This window comes from Leptinotarsa decemlineata, unplaced genomic scaffold, assembly GCF_025532065.1.
Source record: "Leptinotarsa decemlineata unplaced genomic scaffold, Ldec_3_MD MMD2_tig00026354_RagTag_RagTag, whole genome shotgun sequence".
Classification (NCBI taxonomy): domain Eukaryota; kingdom Metazoa; phylum Arthropoda; class Insecta; order Coleoptera; family Chrysomelidae; genus Leptinotarsa; species Leptinotarsa decemlineata.
Genome location: NW_027412702.1, coordinates 16,211,151 through 16,229,411, shown reverse-complemented (window position 1 = coordinate 16,229,411; position 18,261 = coordinate 16,211,151). Strand labels below are relative to the sequence as shown.

At 34.5% G+C, this 18,261-nt stretch overlaps 1 protein-coding gene across 1 annotated transcript in view; it reads left to right on the top strand.

The window, feature by feature from the left end:
- The window catches only part of 5-HT2B (5-hydroxytryptamine receptor 2B), a 231,409-nt gene that overhangs the window by 66,185 nt on the left and 146,963 nt on the right, over nt 1–18,261 (top strand). The gene's annotated exons all lie outside the window — the stretch shown is intronic.

The following is an 18,261-nucleotide window of genomic DNA, read 5'->3' as shown; positions in this document are numbered from 1 at the left end:
TTTTATGGTGAAATAAAGGTCTTCACCAAAATTCACCTCTGTCGCAATTTTCGTTTATTCAATATTGTATAATGACCGGACTATAATATCTCTAATGTCATCGTCGTCGGGATTTCAATACAAGAAAATAAAAAATAAGAGAGAAACAAGAAGCACTTCAAGCGGAACTGATAATTATTTATTCTAAGCAAATGTTTTCATATTGACCTCGATTATTATCAGAATAAATTGTTTCATACTACATACCTATTGAAGTGAGTTTAAATGAAAAACAGGATCGGTATACAAACTTATAAAATATATTTCATCGAAATCTTCCATTTCAGTTTCATACTTTACTCCTTTCATGATGGGTCAAATTGAAAAACAATTTCAATTATTTTGAATACATTTTGAGGCATTTTTTTATTTACAAAAATACTGTTCACAGTAGAAAAAGTAATTCAGGTTTCTGTTTTCATAAAAATCATACCAGCAAATAACCGATTTCGAACTTTGAATGTCATATGAAAGATGAAACAGGAAAATTGCAAAAATAGTATATTTGCAACGATCATGTAATGATAATTATTAAGACACGAGCATTAACCGGGATACGAAACGAGCCGAAGGCGAGTTTTGTATGGTATATGCGAGTGTATTAATAACCATTACATGAGAGTTGCATACGCAATTTTTTCTAAACCCGATAAATAATGAAAAACTAAAAATATTATATTTGTATTGAACACATTTACAGTAATTAACTCATATTTTTTTTAAAAAACACAAACTTAATGGTATTATCATGGATATATGAAAACTATAAAGATTCTAATTATATTTATATTGAATATAACAACTGTAATTAATCTTATCTTTTAAAAATATTGGAGTCGATGGTATTCCTTCTATATCGCTGTTTTCAGACATTTTGATAACATAGGTAGGTAATATGAAAACTGATTTTGACATATAAAGCAATTAGTTACTTAGGTTAGAATCTAGGACAAACAAAGGAACAGGATTCTTGATTGAAAAATTATGGGTTTCTATTGGTTGATAATATGTATCGTTATGAAAAATCTGTATCATAATGGATATCATTATGAAACGAATTATGGTCATATAAGTGTATTGTTAGAGTAAGGGTGTAGAAAAAATTATTTTTGGAAAAGTGACCTCAATATGCAGATGAAAATTTTTTTCACAGCTATCGTGAAATTATTCAACCGAACAAAAATGAATGATATTGAACTCAAATTCTAATAAAGGGTTTCATAAAGGAATACATATGGCATGACAAAATAAATGACTTTTTCGGTATAAAAACCTGATTTCATTAAAACTGTATAGTATTTCGTTACCTTTACAGATAGATTCTCTTTATTTAAAAATGAAATATGTTTATTTTCTCCGTCTCATTTGTTCTCTCAGGAGTCGTGATCATTATCTAACATTTTTAAAGGCTCTACAAGAACTTTTGGAAAATAACCCTACCCCTGTGTTGTTTTTTTTTTATTTTTCCCTCACAACGTTCACAACTGACGATACAAGACTGGAACTCTTTTCACTTCTGGACTATAAAGTACCATATAACCCCTCCACAAATCTATCATGGACATATGTCTATTTATGTTTCCTGTAGTGTCATTTTAAGCAAAATATGAAAACAGTTTTTGACAACCAACTTGGCCAAATTTATTTGTACGTCACGGTATTTCTTAATCATCTATGAATGAAAGAGTAGGACGTCAGTAAATTTTTCTTCTTCATCTGTTCATTTGTCTGAATATTTATTGACTATTTTATATATAGTACAGGATCCCGCCGCAAAATCCTTACGTTCGTAGCGTAGTTGAGCAAACTCAAATTTTTACATACATTTATGAGTAGAAAAATACATTTATGACAGGTTGCCAGTCAAAAAGTGGCCGCCAATATTTTTATTTGAAAAAATCAAGCTACTAAAGTACTTCATGGAGTTAGAGCCGGATCAATCCCTCAACGAAACCCTTCATCACTTGGAAGGAGCGATTGCAGCTTGAGAAATGGTTCTGAAGCAGATTCCGTGAAACATGTTCTCCCTAATTAATCAGTAGACAGTTGTCCTGAAAATCTTACGAAAAAAATTGGATTGGATAATTAAGCTACATGAATAACATTTTACAAGTATTGTTCATGACAAGCTTTCAACGACGAACGAGAACAAGAATGTTTTCCACTTATTCACCAAACTCAAACACCTGTTCATGCAGCAATACAATAGAACTCTTACATTTATTTTTCAAACTCCAATCTGAAACGTTATTAATATTCTTTTGGTCATATGTGCAGTCTCGGACTGTTTGGACTGATTTGAAAAGTTTAAAATCATCAGCAAAAAGAAGACAATCTATATATTTTAGAACTGACGGTAAATCATTGATGAAAATTATGAACAGAAGTGGACCTAGATTCGATCCTTATGGTACACCTGACCTAGCTGGAAATTTATCTGAAATTTTTCAGTTATGTTTGACACTGAAAAACCGATTTTGAAGATGATTCTCCGTTAGTTAAAATTTTTTTTAATTTCATATTTGCTCAATTATTATGAAATTTGTATTCAGATTTCTTATACTTCATTTGGTTTTCCCGATATAGACATTGTAAGTACATACATACATATGGATGGAGCTGAAGAAGTTTTATTTCAGTGGTGTGGTTCGAAGCACACTCACTTTTGTGTGGTTCGAAGCACACTCACTTTTTTTAATTAAAAATATTTGCGGCCACATTTTGACTGGCACCCTGTCGTGAATGTATTCTCCTATTCACAAATGTATGTAAAAATCTGAGTTTGGTTAACTACGCTATGGACGTAGTACCGATCACCGGAAAGACGTATAATTTAGATTTTTTCTTGAATTGACAATTGAGCCATTATCTGTTTTTATTTTGAAACACAAATTATTCAGTTCACTAATGGTGCGTAACAAAATGACAATTTAACAAAATGACAATTCATGCGCAAATAAATAGATGAGAAACTGTAAGTCACAGCTAACTTGTTTATAGAAGCAATAGATGAACTTCCCCTTGCAGAAACAAGAAATTTATATTTTCAGTTAGATGGTTGTTCCATACATGATGCGGGAATTGTGAAGAGTTGGCTGAATCAAAATTACCCTAATCGTTGGATAGGAAGGGGGAGTACATTAATGCATTCTGAATAACAGGCAGTTAAAATTGCAAATCTCATTTTTTGCTATTCAACAAAAGGAAGAAATCACAGCTGATGTTACCTACTGAAATGATAATAATTATTATCCATTGCATATTTTTTTCGTTATAATTTCTATTGGGAGTACATTAGACTTGTCTTATATTGTTGAAATTGTTTTCATGAAGATTAACCAGGAGTTCTCTCCTGATTGTACTTGTTTATGTATCCACTCCACTTCGAGAAATACCTATAGACTATTTTTACCATCATGATTTTCAGATGTTATAATTGTACGACATTGCAATAATCACCCCAATAATTTTTTCAATAATCAACAGTGGTGTAGTAAGAACGTTGTTAAAATTTCATTTTACAACATATTTTTCAAATTTCATTCCCTTATAACTTTTTTATTACTGAACAGATTTCGATGAAACTGTGACCAGTGATATTTCAAGACATCCTGAATCCAGTGGTGTATTCAGAATTTTCATAAAATTCCTGAACATGAATTGGTGGGTTGATTAAACGGCATACTTTTCAAATTTCATTCCTTTATAACTTTTTTATTGATTGACGCATTTCAACGTAATTTACATGTTACCCATTTGAAAATGTCACAAATCCAGTGGTGTAGTCAGAGTTTTTCTAAAAAAATCGCTAGAAGTTTTTTTAGATTTTTGACCTTGAAAAATAAGATTAGTTGGCCCTGGAAATTGAGATTTATTCATGATATTTGGTGTCCTAATAGACTTTTTGAATATCTACCTAACAAATATACCTAATATATATATATATATATATATATATATATATATATATTACAATATAGGTTTTCACGGATGGTAGAATATGATGTGTTGTTTTTCCGGGTGTTCATCCGTTAAAAACAACCACCAAAGACAACCACAAATTGATAATGAACCATCGCAGGTAGGAGAACCGCCAGAAGCTATTAACAACCCTCAGGTAGAAAAACAGGTAGGAGAACCGCCAAAAGCCATCAACAACCCTCAGGTGGAAAAACAGGTAACAAATCCATACAACTTACGCAAGCGAAACCATATAAAAACACCACAAGAAGAACCTAACATCAGTTACACCTCTCGAAGCGAAGCAGTAACTCGTCTTGATAATGCCATCTGAGATGATGGCGAAACGTCGACTATCGAATAGTACACAACGGATGAACACCCGGAAAAACAACACATCATATATATATATATATATATATATATATATATATATATATATATATATATATATATATATATATATATATATATATATATACAAACACGGTGCACAAAATATAAATAAAAAACTAGCAGAGACAATTACAAGGTAAATGGTATGAGAGATACATAATAATATATTAACAAAACTTATTGGATGTAAACATTGTTAGATCATACATTTTCAGTAATATTCCTTATTTCTTTACGAGAAAATTTCGATTTTGAATTGTTCGAACTCATAAAAGCTATTATACGTATGTATTCGACAAGGTGTGAGTATATTTTTCAGAAGATCTTCACTTCTTTATTTATTTTCGTCTGAATGATTCACTAGCTGCCAATATGCTATTCCCTCAAACCTGATTTATTCGTTTCCAATGACAAGATCTCTTTTCTGAATGATTATATACTGTCGTGGATTCAGCAATATACTTTTGAATGAAATATACACCTGCCTGAATCAGATTACGGGCGACGAAAAAGCTTAACGATTTCTTTCATGGATACGATCCGAAGCTATTTGCAAGGAATATTTAATGAACAAGAATCGATTTCTTGTTGGAATTCACTTCTCTTCGCTTCTGGTGGAGGATTAATTAGTTTTCCGGAATTTCACGTACAAATATAAAAAGTTTCGTCTCGGTTCGACGGATTAGAGGTTTTGCAGCTATTCCGTCGAGATTTTGCTAAATTGAGAATTGTTTTTTATAGGACTGGATTATATTACCCTTTGGCAATTTTGACTTCAACAGAGTTACTGCTCGTACTCGTACTTCATTGAAATTAGTTTTTGGTCGGATCAACTAAGTCTTTTTCTCTCAGTTTTGCGTCGAATTTTTCTGAAACCAGAACTGATGTCAAACATTCTCAAGAATATTCAATACAAGCAGGTTTTTTGAGGGAAAAGTTTCTTGACTTTTTGTTTCTTCATCATTGAAGAAAAAAAATGGAGTTATTTTCTTTCTTTCTTCAAGTCTCACATTTCTGGTATGAAATATTGATTTCTCTTTGGATCTGCAAGGAACAGGTTATTTTCCGCTATATTTGGAAACTTCGATATTCACTCCAAAATACAAGGTGTTTCAAATTCGATCCTCACCATCGTAATCTCGGAAACTGTGAGAGAAACGAAGATGGTTAAATTGGAGCAAAGTTGCGCATTAACCTGACTAACAATAAGCCGTTAGAAACATTCTGATAGCCTAGTATATCCGGAAAAAACGGAAATTTCGGAAAACGGCTTTTATTTTTTCTTGCTTTATTTTTCGAAGGATTCGAAAATAAATTGCCTTTTCAGATTGTAACTTTTTCCCTGCTACATAATGGTGTTTTCGACGTTTCGTCTCCCGGCCACCATCATCAACTTTATTTTTTCTTATCGGCGCTATAGGATTCTTTCGGTTTTGAATAGAATCTGATTTTCTCTTCCTAATGATGTATCATAAGTTATCATTTTTTTTAGAAAAATTGGAGATATTGAAAAAAATTAATTGTTATCATAATAGGATTTGACTTTGATGTTTCTAAATTTGACTTTCAATCTGTTACACTCAATGACATTTTATTAATGTACAAGTCATTGAATTTTCGGCGACAAATGGCTTTCACGAATGGATAAAAAAGAGATATGATACAAATTTATTACAAATACGATAGAAACAGTGTTAGAACATTGGAAATGTATTTAAACTCATATCTCGAAAGACGAAAACCACATCGAACTATGGTCAAGTTATTGGATCAAAATTCCACCGAGTTTGGTTCGTTTGGATAGCCAATGAAAAAATACGAAGATATAATCAACAATCAAAGTTTGATAAATGAGGTGTGTATGAGGTGAATCAGGTATTGTATCATTTTCAATGAAAATTGAACTTTGAACAAATAACAATAATTAACTAAAATGTAAAGACAAAAGTAAATCACAGCAACTTCCAATATTATTCATTGCACGATAACCTTCTCAACCTTCCGAACTCTCTAACAATGCTGTGTTGAAGGTCATCAATATTTTGATACTATATCTGACCATAAACTCTATTTGTCAGTGTACCCCATAGAATATATCCATAACACTTAAGTCTGGAGACCTTGCTGGCCACCTCAGCGGCACATTATTTCCTGTCCAGTTATCACCAAACTTTTCAGTCAGGTATAGCGGAATTAATCGATATAGTAATCTTGAAGGTGTCGGCGAAGTCAAAGGCCAAAAAAACCAAAACAAAGGAATTATGCCGTAACGAATTAGTCCACGTGGACTGAAGAATTGGCAGTTCGTATTGGATAATTTTTACTAACCGAGTTTTATGATTGACTGAAGAGTCATAAAATTACATTTGAAGTCATGTTACGGCGACCAACAGAATGTAGAGATGAGTACCGCGGTGTGTGTGTTATTAAAGAAGAACTGATGGAAAGTATTATCTTTTACTTGAACTATAACTAGATACTCGTTTCGTAGTGTGCGGTGGAGCACCATCATGTTGAAACCAGATTTTGTTATAGTTAGCCAAAGGTAGATCATTCAAATAGTCTTCGAAAATCAACATTAAAAACCCGTGATAGGTATATCCATTCAGAATTCCGTCAAATAAATGATGTCCCAAAATTCTATCTTTGTAAATTCCTGACCACACGTTAATGGTAAATCACACTTGAGGTCGAATTTCTCAGAACTGCCTGGATTTGTTCATGCACCAAATATGTTCGTTAATTAAGTTGAATATTCTACAATTCGTAAAAGTGCTTTCATCTGTCCAAATTATATTTTCCGGGAAAATCAAGTTTTCTCATCAACCAATTACAAAATTCTAATCGCCTTTCGTGATCCCCGGATGCAATTTTTGAGATATTCGTATTTTTTAATATTTTAAACCTCTTTTCTTGAGGTATCTCCAAGCACTTATTTGATAAATATTAATTTTGGAGAAAATTTTACGTGTAGATTTTCCCGGGTTCATGTTTATCTGCAAATTATTGATATTTATTGAAAAGGACACAATGTCTAATTTTCCTCATACATATCTCATTTATCAAATTTTCTTTAGTTCCCTAGTCCATACATACTGTTCCGTATTTTTTCCTCGGCTTTTCAAATGAACGAAACTCGGTGGGATTTTGATTCAATAACTTGAACATAGTTCGATGTGGTTGTCGTCTTTCAGGATACAAGTTTAAATACCCTAGTTTAAATACATTTCAGATGTCTTAACACTGTTTCTATCATATTTGTAATAAATTTGTATCATATCTCTTTTTTCTTCATTCGTGAAAGCCAATCATCGCCAAAAATTCAATAAGTTGTACATTAACAGAATGTCATTGAGTGTGACAAAATGAAAGACAAATTTAGAAACGTCTAATGTGCCATCCACCATGAGTCAGCCGTATATCCATCAAATTTCATATATGAATAAGTGTGAACATAAACGTGAACTTGAATAGATGGAACTGAATAATTATCATTCATAAATGAATGAATAATTATTTACAAATAGTTCATACCTCTAGCCATAGTAGTGTTTTATTTTTTCATTTGATTGAACAGGTCTAATGCATTAATCGCTATAAAACTCTATGAAACCCGTCTATATTTCAAATTTTACACAATTTACACCATGAATTATTTCATTGTTTTTCCTTCTTCCTCTCACCCTTTCCCATGCATAACCTTCTATATAATTCAATCTATACAGTTCAATTAAATGTTCGCCTCCATTATTGAAGTCAAAATTGAACCCACCGCCGTGATGTTAACGTTACAGTCGATATCGCGAGTTATGTTTCAATTATCCCCTGTTTTGATTTCTTCATGAGTGAACATATACAAGCGTGCCATGCCACTTCATCGTTGAAGTCACGCCTCAACTGATTCCGTAAACAACTAATCAAGAAATGTGTAATTTTCACACGAGCGGAAATGCCTGAAACTCCAACTCCTTTGTGTGGATTTTCCTGTGGTGTTCATTAGAAGTAATTTTGTGGGATGAAAATGGAAGGTATAGTCCTAATGATAATAAAGAACTTCCTAATTTCCATATTTTTGTTTTCAAGGGCAATACACAAGCACTACAGAAAAATTCTTGAAGCGCTCTCAGACGGTGCCCGTGCGAAAGTAGCGATTCACATTGAATTTGAATCGCTGGAAATAAAATCCATTTGGGAAAACGTTCTCAGGAAGTTTACTTCTCATAAATGCAGTTCTCCAGATGAGAGAGTTCTTAAACAGTGAAGTTCGAGGTGTGCTGAGTTGAACCTCAAAAACTTGAGCAGCCACAGTGCGTCGCGTATTTCTTATATTTACCGCTCTTGGTAGAATCAAATGTGCCAAGTCACTTGAACACTTTCCGTGAAAGTATCTATAGAAGAGAGAGAAATCTCAAACCTTTCTTCGATGTTCCAGGCTAACAACGGCACTTGATGTTCGCCCCACCAATAAGGCGGATGGCTCTTTTCTGGATGGAATTCGGCAACTTCAGGGTTCAGGTTCATACATGAAAGAATACTCCAGATGTGTGATCTTAGCTTTATAAAGCATCGAAAGTTGCTGGATATGTACAGTTTTCTTGTTCGGAATATTGTTCCAAGCTTTTAAGAAGCAGCCTTTGCAATTCCAGAGACATGATTGTGCCATTATTATATCCGGAGACATTTATCTTCTTGGAGAAAACCGATGCCTCCAAAGAAGGTCTAATCTGAGCTTTATGAAGCATCAAAAGTTGCAGAGGTGTGTACAGTTTTCTGGTTCGGAACAGTGTTCCAAGCTTTTTAGAAACAGCTCTTGCAATTCCAGAGACATGATTGTACCAAGACATATTGGTGTCCATTTTAACCCTGACTTTTGAGAATTTTCGAAATTGAATTAATACTAATTGTATGTTGTTGTTCTGTTCTTAATTTGTTACTTTAATAATTTACTTGTTACTAAAATGGCATACACAAATGAGGAAATGACTTATATGCATTACGTTTACGGTCTGTCGCAGGGAAATGGGTTAGAAGCTTCTAGAAGATATGCTAAAATGTATCCTCAACGACAGCATCCTTCACATAGAATATTTGCTCGACTTCATCCACGATTACGAGAATATGGTTCATTCGACAAAAGAACGCAGGATCGTGGTCACCATCGATAAGTACGAACACCACAGCTTGAGGAAGCAGTACTTAATTGGATTGAAGAACAACCTACTAGCGGTACTAGAAAGATTTCTTTCCAGCTTTATGTTGATCATATGACGGTATTTCGAATTTTAAAGGAACAACTCTCATACCCTTACAAGGAGTACAGGCACTGTTACCGAGAGACTTTCCAAACCGTCTTGAATTTTGCAATTGGATGCTGGAAATGATTAGAAGAAATTGTGACTTTCTGAAGACGATAGAATTCACAGACGAATGTAGTTTTTCTCGGAACAAGATTATTAATTTTCTTAATTACCACATATGGGCTGATGAAAACCCTCACGCTATTGTCGAAACTAACCACCAAGAACAGTTTTTTCTTAACGTGTGGCTCGGAGTTATTGGGGATGATTTAATTGGGCCTCATTTTTTACCTCCTCGATTAAATGGTGAGGCATACGTTCAATTTTTAAGAGGAGTGCATCCAATATTGCTGGAGGAAGTTCCTTTGGGCTCCCGACCATTTCAGTCAAGTAGCACGTTAGCATTCAACTGAAACATATGCAAATCAGTAGATAGGTCGAGGAGGACCACAGAACTGACCCACTCAATCACCGGATCTCAATCCTCTTGATTTCTCCATTTGGGGCCATTTACAGCATTTGTTTTATCGTACTCCTGTTCGCGATGTAGAGGACTTAAGAAACCGCATCATCGATAGGTGCAGGGTAATCAGAGACACTCCAGGAATATTTGAGCGAATACGTGGCTCAATGCGCTGACGTCTAGACGCATGCGTAATGTCTGAAGGTAGACATATTGTACATTTACTATGATTTCTACATGTGTATTTTGTTATTAATAAATTAGTTTTGTTTATTACCCTCTACTCGTTAAATGCAGGGACTAACTACAAAATAATAATAAATCCAGTTCGCATTTATGACGATGTATCTCTGTAGTTGTTCGTAAAATAATAGTTTGCTGCGAACTGGTTTATTTTGGGCAAAAAACCCGAGAAAATTTTTTGTTTAGAATGAAACAGGCTATCGGAAATGAATTTTCAAATGGTAAACAAATGATAAGACGAAAAGTTACATGGGAAATAAATTTTGGGGGTTGCGTTTTCCACCCCTTACAACCATGGGGTAAACTAAATAAATTTCTGGCTAAGTGTCTTTTTGGTAGTACAAAACGTCAGGTTAATTTCAATATTGTTACTTTTTCAGTGCTTGTGAAAAAAATTGTTATACAAATTTTATGTATCCCCTTTAAGGGGCTGTATCTTAACAAGGGATGCTCCAATGAAGTTTCATATATGAAAGATCCTATCTGTTTTTCGATGAGGAATCACCTCCTTAAATGTTTTACACTTATTCTGGTTACACCCTGTTTACTTACTTCTGAATGGCATCTTGTGATAAAACAGCAGAAAATAAAATTACGTTCTTTCCAGAACATTTTCCACCGTTGTGGATATGAAAAGATTCGATTGGGCGAGATAATTCGAAAGATCAGGAAGAATCCATTCTGTTCGCTTGTCTGTGGAATATGAGTGGAAGGATTTTATGTACTCAAAACGAATATATGTGAAGAGAGAGAAGAGAAAACTGCGAATAGTATATTTTTGTGGTGAGACGAATACAAGTCATATGCTTAGAAAAACAGATTACGGCAAGAACTGATATGGCAAAACGTGAAAATAAAAGAAATCTGATTTTTTTCACAGTTATTGCAACATATTACTTAAGATGTTGAATTATATATATATATATATATATATATATATATATATATATATATATATATATATATATATATTACTTAAGATGTTGAATTATATATATATATATATATATATATATATATATATATATATATATATATATATATATATCAATAATAAATGCTCCAATATGTATTCCACCATCATTAGAAAATGATGTGAGCAATACATTTTTTGACATTAATAACAAAAAGGGAACACATTCGTGCTCGCTATCTGCTGATTTTGAAAATCAATTTTGTTATTCTTTACGAAATTTCTTTTTCAAGCAAGTGTTTTAGTGCATTATTTTTCATAAGGATGAAATTAAAATAAATTAACGATTGAATGAATGAGAATGAGAAATATTATATGTTATGAAAATTATGTGAATTTCAATCTACCAATAGAGTAGTTTCTATATTTACTGACCCTTCAGACAGACCAATGCACAGATGAGTGCACACTTCAATTATGGAATATAAAAATATAATTGACTTACTGATGACTTGATAGTATGTCGTAGCGTGATTTTCCTTTCTCTGCAGGAGGCTGCTCACTTTCAGTTTCTGAATTATCATTATCAGCCATATTCCATTTTCATTCATTCATTACATAGGCTATCTATAGTGTAGTGGAGAAATCTGTATACACTGTAGGTATTTCTCCCAGTATAGCACAGAATAGCACAGTCGCTTGCGCATGGCGACGTATCGCCACGCCAGCAATCGATTCTACGTGCGGCTATAGATGTTCCACCTTGAAAATATTCCGAATGCAATGTATGCAATTTTCCTAATAGACTAGAATTAGAGGTATCCAATAAACCAAACTCCAGTCTATTATGCGGTCCGAATCAGCATGAAATTAAATCCATGAAATCGTGCCTATAGGACACTTATTGAATGAATAGATTTGGGAAGCTTGTCAGGCAACAGGAATTATCAAAAACGAGAATATAGTACATTTGTAATATTTGATTTATATGAAACAAAATAGGCTGATAACCAAAGAAATACATTTTTTTGATTGAGGCCATATGGTTCAGTCAAAGTATTATATGAAAGAAGAGCAGTTTGAGACGGAATGTGTCAAGTCAAGTGTCATGTTGGAAATAATGGTACCAACTTGAGGAGTGATTCATTGTGGATTTTAAAAAAGTCATTCACTTATTGAATGTTCTATGGAGTCTAATTCGAACTCTAATCTTCCATATTTATCAATGTTAAATGACAATATTGATAATTGTATTTCAGTTACTGATATTGATTTCTAAAATATGGTTATGGTTTACACAGTGGAATCTATTTTTGGTCAAAAACCAAAATCAAAACTGCTTCATTTTGACAAGCTTTCTGATGGGAACCTTCTTCATGGCAGTGAAAATGAGGTATGAATTAATGAATTAAACTTATATCTGCCACACGTACCTATGAAGTCGTAGATCTGCAAGAGAGGCAATGGGTAAGGTGTTTTTCACCTGAACCTGGAATTTAGGTGTAGCTAGTACTCCAAAACCGCTTTATCTGAGGAATTAATGAAATTAATTTCTGCTTTTCGTATATAGGAATTCATATATATGAAGTTACTTGGGACGAATCTCCCAAATGTAAGACATGGGAATTCATATATATGAAGTTACTTGCGACGAATCTTCCATATGGAAGGAATTTCACGGGCGTCTGATAGCTTTCTGCGCAGTATTAGCTGGGTTAGTTGTTGGTTTTTTGTCGGGTATCTGCCACACGTATCTACAAAGTTGTAGGTTCACATGAGAGGCAAGGGTTAAGATGTTTTCATATGCACCTCTCCGAAATATATTTATTGTTTTCAGATGGATTTTCCCGGTCAGCAATTTGGCGGACTGTAGTCTGAGTTGAAGCAGGTCTGTTCAATGTTTTGACTTCTGCTTTGCAGCCATTTTCTAGAACCACTTGAAACTGGAGTGTTCAGTTCCAAGTGAACACTGTGTATTCTCCAAAAGACCTAGGCTCATCCGCACCAAGGTTCCATAACAGTGGAAATTGTAAATTGCAATGAGCAAAATGGAAAAAAAATACGTCATCAAAACGAAAAAATAGCTTTCTATTCCATGTGTTTTTTCAAAACTCCGCCAAGTATATAATAGTATTATCAAAGAGTAGTTATCGCGATTGATCATGAATCGCGATAATCACGGAATCAAAAACACTGTTGAGTAATCATATAGTCTAGGATTCCGCTGCAGAATCACTACGTCTATAGCGTATTCAACCAAACACAGATTTTTACATATAGTGAATAGGAAATACATTCACGACAGTGTGCCACTGAAAATGTGCCGTAAATATTTTTAAATAAAAAAAGGCGAGTGTGCTTCGAACCACACGACTGAAGTAAAACTTCTTCAGCTCCATCCATATGTATGTATGTACTTACAATGGCTATATCGGGGAAACCAAATAAAGTATAAGAAATCTGAAAACGAATTACATAATAATTGGATGAATATGAAATAAAAAAAATTTGTAACTTAAGGAGAATTATCTTCAAAATCGGTTTTTAATTGTCAAACATAACTGAAAAATTTCAGATAAATTTTCAGCTAGCTCAGGTGCACCACAAGGATAGAATCTAAGTCCACTTCTGTTCATAATTTTCATCAATGATTCATCGTCAGTTCTGAAATATATAGATTGTCTTCTTTTTGCTGATGATTTTGAACTCTTCAAATCACTCCAAACAGTTCGATACTGCACATATCAGCAAAAGGATATCAACAACATTTCAGATAAGAGTTTTATTGTATTGCTGCGTGAACAAGTTTTTGAGTTGAGAAAATAAGTAGAACACATTCTTGTTCTCGTTCATCGTTAAAAGCTCTTTATGAACAATACTTGTAAAATGGTATTCATGTAGCTATAGTCCGTTCATAATTTGTTGATAGCTCTCTGCAAGTTTGACCCTCATTAGAGAACTGAAATACAGAGAGGACAGCTAATATGATATAATAACAAAAACCAAACTAAAACTGGCAGTTTAAGATGTTTTCGACTAACCCACCTTGTATCTGAAGAAATACAATACAGCTATAAAACTTTTAATCCAATTATGTATGTATTTTGAGTGGAAATGAGTGACCAGTGTCGTAGAGTATATGATTAAAACATTAGTTACTTTAAATAAATAAATATATTAATATTCTTAAACTGTAGGTACTGTAAACTGTATTTTTATTTTAAAAAAATTTCTTTATTTTATTCAAAAATAATAAGTTACTTGCAATTTGTAAAAGATACATTTATTTAATTAATACCTATTTTTAAATGATATAAACTACGATTACTTACAAAACTATTCAAATTCAAAATAAACAGGATCATCTTCGGAATCCGAGTCGTCTCGGAATTAGCGGTTGTGTCTCTACAGTCGCATCAATTATATTGTCAAGATCCCACATTTTTTGTTCTTCTTCTATTGCATGTCTCACTGCATCTCGCCACTTTTGTTCTGTAATATGTTGTAAAGACTCATATAACAATTCACGTACAGCTTGTATTTTATATGACGTATTTTTTCTAGCCACATAGCTTTTCATTTGTGCCCAAATGAGTTCAATTGGATTTAATTCGCAGTGGTAGGGTGGAAGTCTAAGGACTGTGATGTTTCGTCTTTCCGCCATTTTGTCAACTACGTATTTCTTGAACTTAGATTTGTGTTGCCGGGCAATTTTTAAAAATTCTGCTTTAACCATTCCATCTTCGTAAGGCAGGGACTTATTCCTAAGAAGGCTGAGGGTGTGGAGTGTACTCCAGATAATTAAGCCTAAGAATTAAGTGGGGAATGGGAAGAAATACCAGCGTGGTCCAAACAGAACTGGCTGGTATCTCAATCGCCACAAAAGAATTTACCAAGAAAGCAATTTCTGGCAAAAACATAATATTCTGCACTGACAGCAGACAAGTCCTATTAGCCTTGAACAGACAACGTATAACCTCAGGGCTAACACTAGAGTGTTACCAAGATTTTGCCAAAGCCTCGGTAGATAATAACATTATCCTGGGGTGAGTTAAAGGGCACGACACGAGTAAAGGTAATCCCATTGCCGACTTTTTAGCCAGCGAAGCGGCTGGACTAAGAATTTCAGGACCCAGTGGCACCTACGACCTGATGACTTCCACAATTGCGGAACTAGACAAGTGTTACACCAATGCTCAATCCTTAACGAGATGGGACGAAACCAAAGGATGTAATCTTGCCAGGATCACTTTGGGTAACCCTGGCAATGACCAGGAAAAATCTATGCCTAACAGTAGGATTTCTGACTGGTCACTGTCAACTGAGGAACACCTCCATAATATGGGGCTGGTGGGCACACCTCTATGCAAGATGTGTGAACAGGAAGATGAGACTGTCAGGCATGTCCTGTGCGAGTTATCGTCAATAAGAGAGTGTGTGTTCGGCGAGTCTTGGCCTACACCTGCCGATATAAAGGAGATGTCTACCAGTGACCTGTCCACCTTCCTGGAAAGGACAGGATGGACGATAACCTAGGAGGACAACTCCTCGGGAGGATGTACAATGGGTCACATGTGGCCTAAGTACTGTGGGCTTACACTCACCCTCCCTACTCTACAGATAAAGTTTCACATAATCTGCTTCAGAACCATTTCTTAAGCTGCAATCGATCCTTCCAAGTGATGAAGGGTTTCGTGGAGGGATTTAACCGGCTCTTACTCCATGAATTATTTTAGTAGCTTGATTTTTTTAAATAAAAATATTGGCGGCCACTTTTCGACTGGCAACCTGTCATAAATGTATTTTCCTATATTAAATGTATGTAAAAATTTGAGTTTGATTACCTACGCTATGAACGTAGAACGTAGTGATTTTGCGGCGGGATCCTGTACTAATACGGTTATTTTAAAACCGAGCACGTTATGCCGATCTAAAGTATCAACTGATGATTCCACCGCAGGAAAGACAATCAATTTCAACTCCAATTAGTTTCTGTTTTCAATTCCGAGTTCGGACGAAATATATTGTAGGATTACACGTGTAACTCTGAATGTTTCAGGACATTACAACAGTGAGAGGCATTTTATGACCAAACAAATCTTCCGACCAACACGTGAGATATAATTGTTTGTGATTACTTTCGTGGTTTGGGCACGGCTTGAACCACGAACTGAACATTGAAATTGAATGTTATATACTAACACGACTGGTCTAATGGTACACGATTTGATTTATGGAAAGGAAAGCCCACTAACAGAAATACCGTACATTCTGATGCGAAGCTTTTACCGTGATACAAAGTACACTTCCGGATGAGAATTTTAGATGTATAGTGTAATCCAGTTGAAACGAGCTTCCCTGAATGAGTCATTCGATATTGAAACTATGGAAAAATCGTGAAACTCGTCAACTTTAATTTTTAGAAGGACATATTTCCAAGTAATAATCAACCTCCAGTAGTTGGCTGCTTTTCATTTCATTAATTCCCATAGAAAAATGTTCAGTTGAGGTCGAATCGGGGTATCTGAGTGGTCATTTTGTAGAAACAGTTAGTAATGATTTGTCATAGCTGTTATAGGTAGGTTTATATTAATTTACAGATCTTTCCCATTTTTGTATCGCAGACGGGTCACAAACAAAATATTTTATAAGCATTTGGGTCGTTTCCTACCTGCAGTGGCGTGAGTTTGGCTGAATCATCAAAAATCCACTATATAAAAATAAGTTGGGTTTTCCTTCCTGACGCTATAACTCCAGGAAGCACGAACCGATTTCCACGGTTTTGCATTCGTTGGAAAGGTCTCGGGCTCCGTGAAGTTTATAGCAAAGAAAATTCAGGAAAAATACAACAGAAAAGCGGGAAAATAATTTTTCACATACAGCGCCATCTCTGATACATAGCATGTACTACAAACCAATATTTTAAGTAGATGGCGCCGGTGCGTGATACATTGTTTGACAGCTACTCATTGTTCTCTGCTCAGTTAATTTCATGTGACAAACCGGTATTGTGATCAGTGTGAAATTGTGAAAAAAAAAGTAAAAAAATAAGTTATTCGTTTGCTAACATTTCAATTGGAAACCATCAAATCAATCACGTGTATTGTGCAAATTTTTATTCAATTTCAACAGCAGGCATTTGTCTTTAAGGTGATAAGTTGAACTGTGTAAATTATGTGGATCGTGCATTTGAAGTTAAATTCACCACTCTGTCCATAGTCCAAAATGCCTAGAGGACGACGTGCGAACATCGGCCGCCGCACAAGACATGCAAGCCAGCAACAAGTGTATTCACAGAACTTAAGTGAAGAAAGACAAAATATAATAAGAGAAAATGCCCGATTGAGACAACGCGTGAGCACACGAAGATCATTGGCATCATACAATCGCTTGGCATTCCAATATGATCCCACTGCGAACTACAGTGATGATGAAAATTTAGATTTCGGACCAATGACGACTGTATGCCGATATTGCAATGCGTTAAAGTTCAAAAGAGAAACGGCTGGATTGTGCTGCGCAAGTGGAAAAGTCAAACTGGATCCATTACTTACACCACCACAGCCACTGAAACCATTGTTCGATGGAAGTGATCCCGATTCCAGCCATTTTCTTCAACACATCCTTGAATACAATAACTGCTTTCGCATGACTTCCTTTGGAGCTAATATCATTCGAGAAGGCGGCTTCATGCCGACTTGCAAGGTAAAAGATACAAAACACATAACCAATCACTCACACCAACACAATGAATTGCAACTCATAACAACTACATATACACCACACACTACACCATCACACGATCAGAAGTTACACTGTATTCTTCAACAAATGATTGTTTGCAATTACAGATACAAGGACAAATATATCATTTGCATGGTTCAATGGTGCCAAAACCAGATGAACCGCATCAATTTCTGCAAATATATTTCATTTCGTCGATGGTGGAT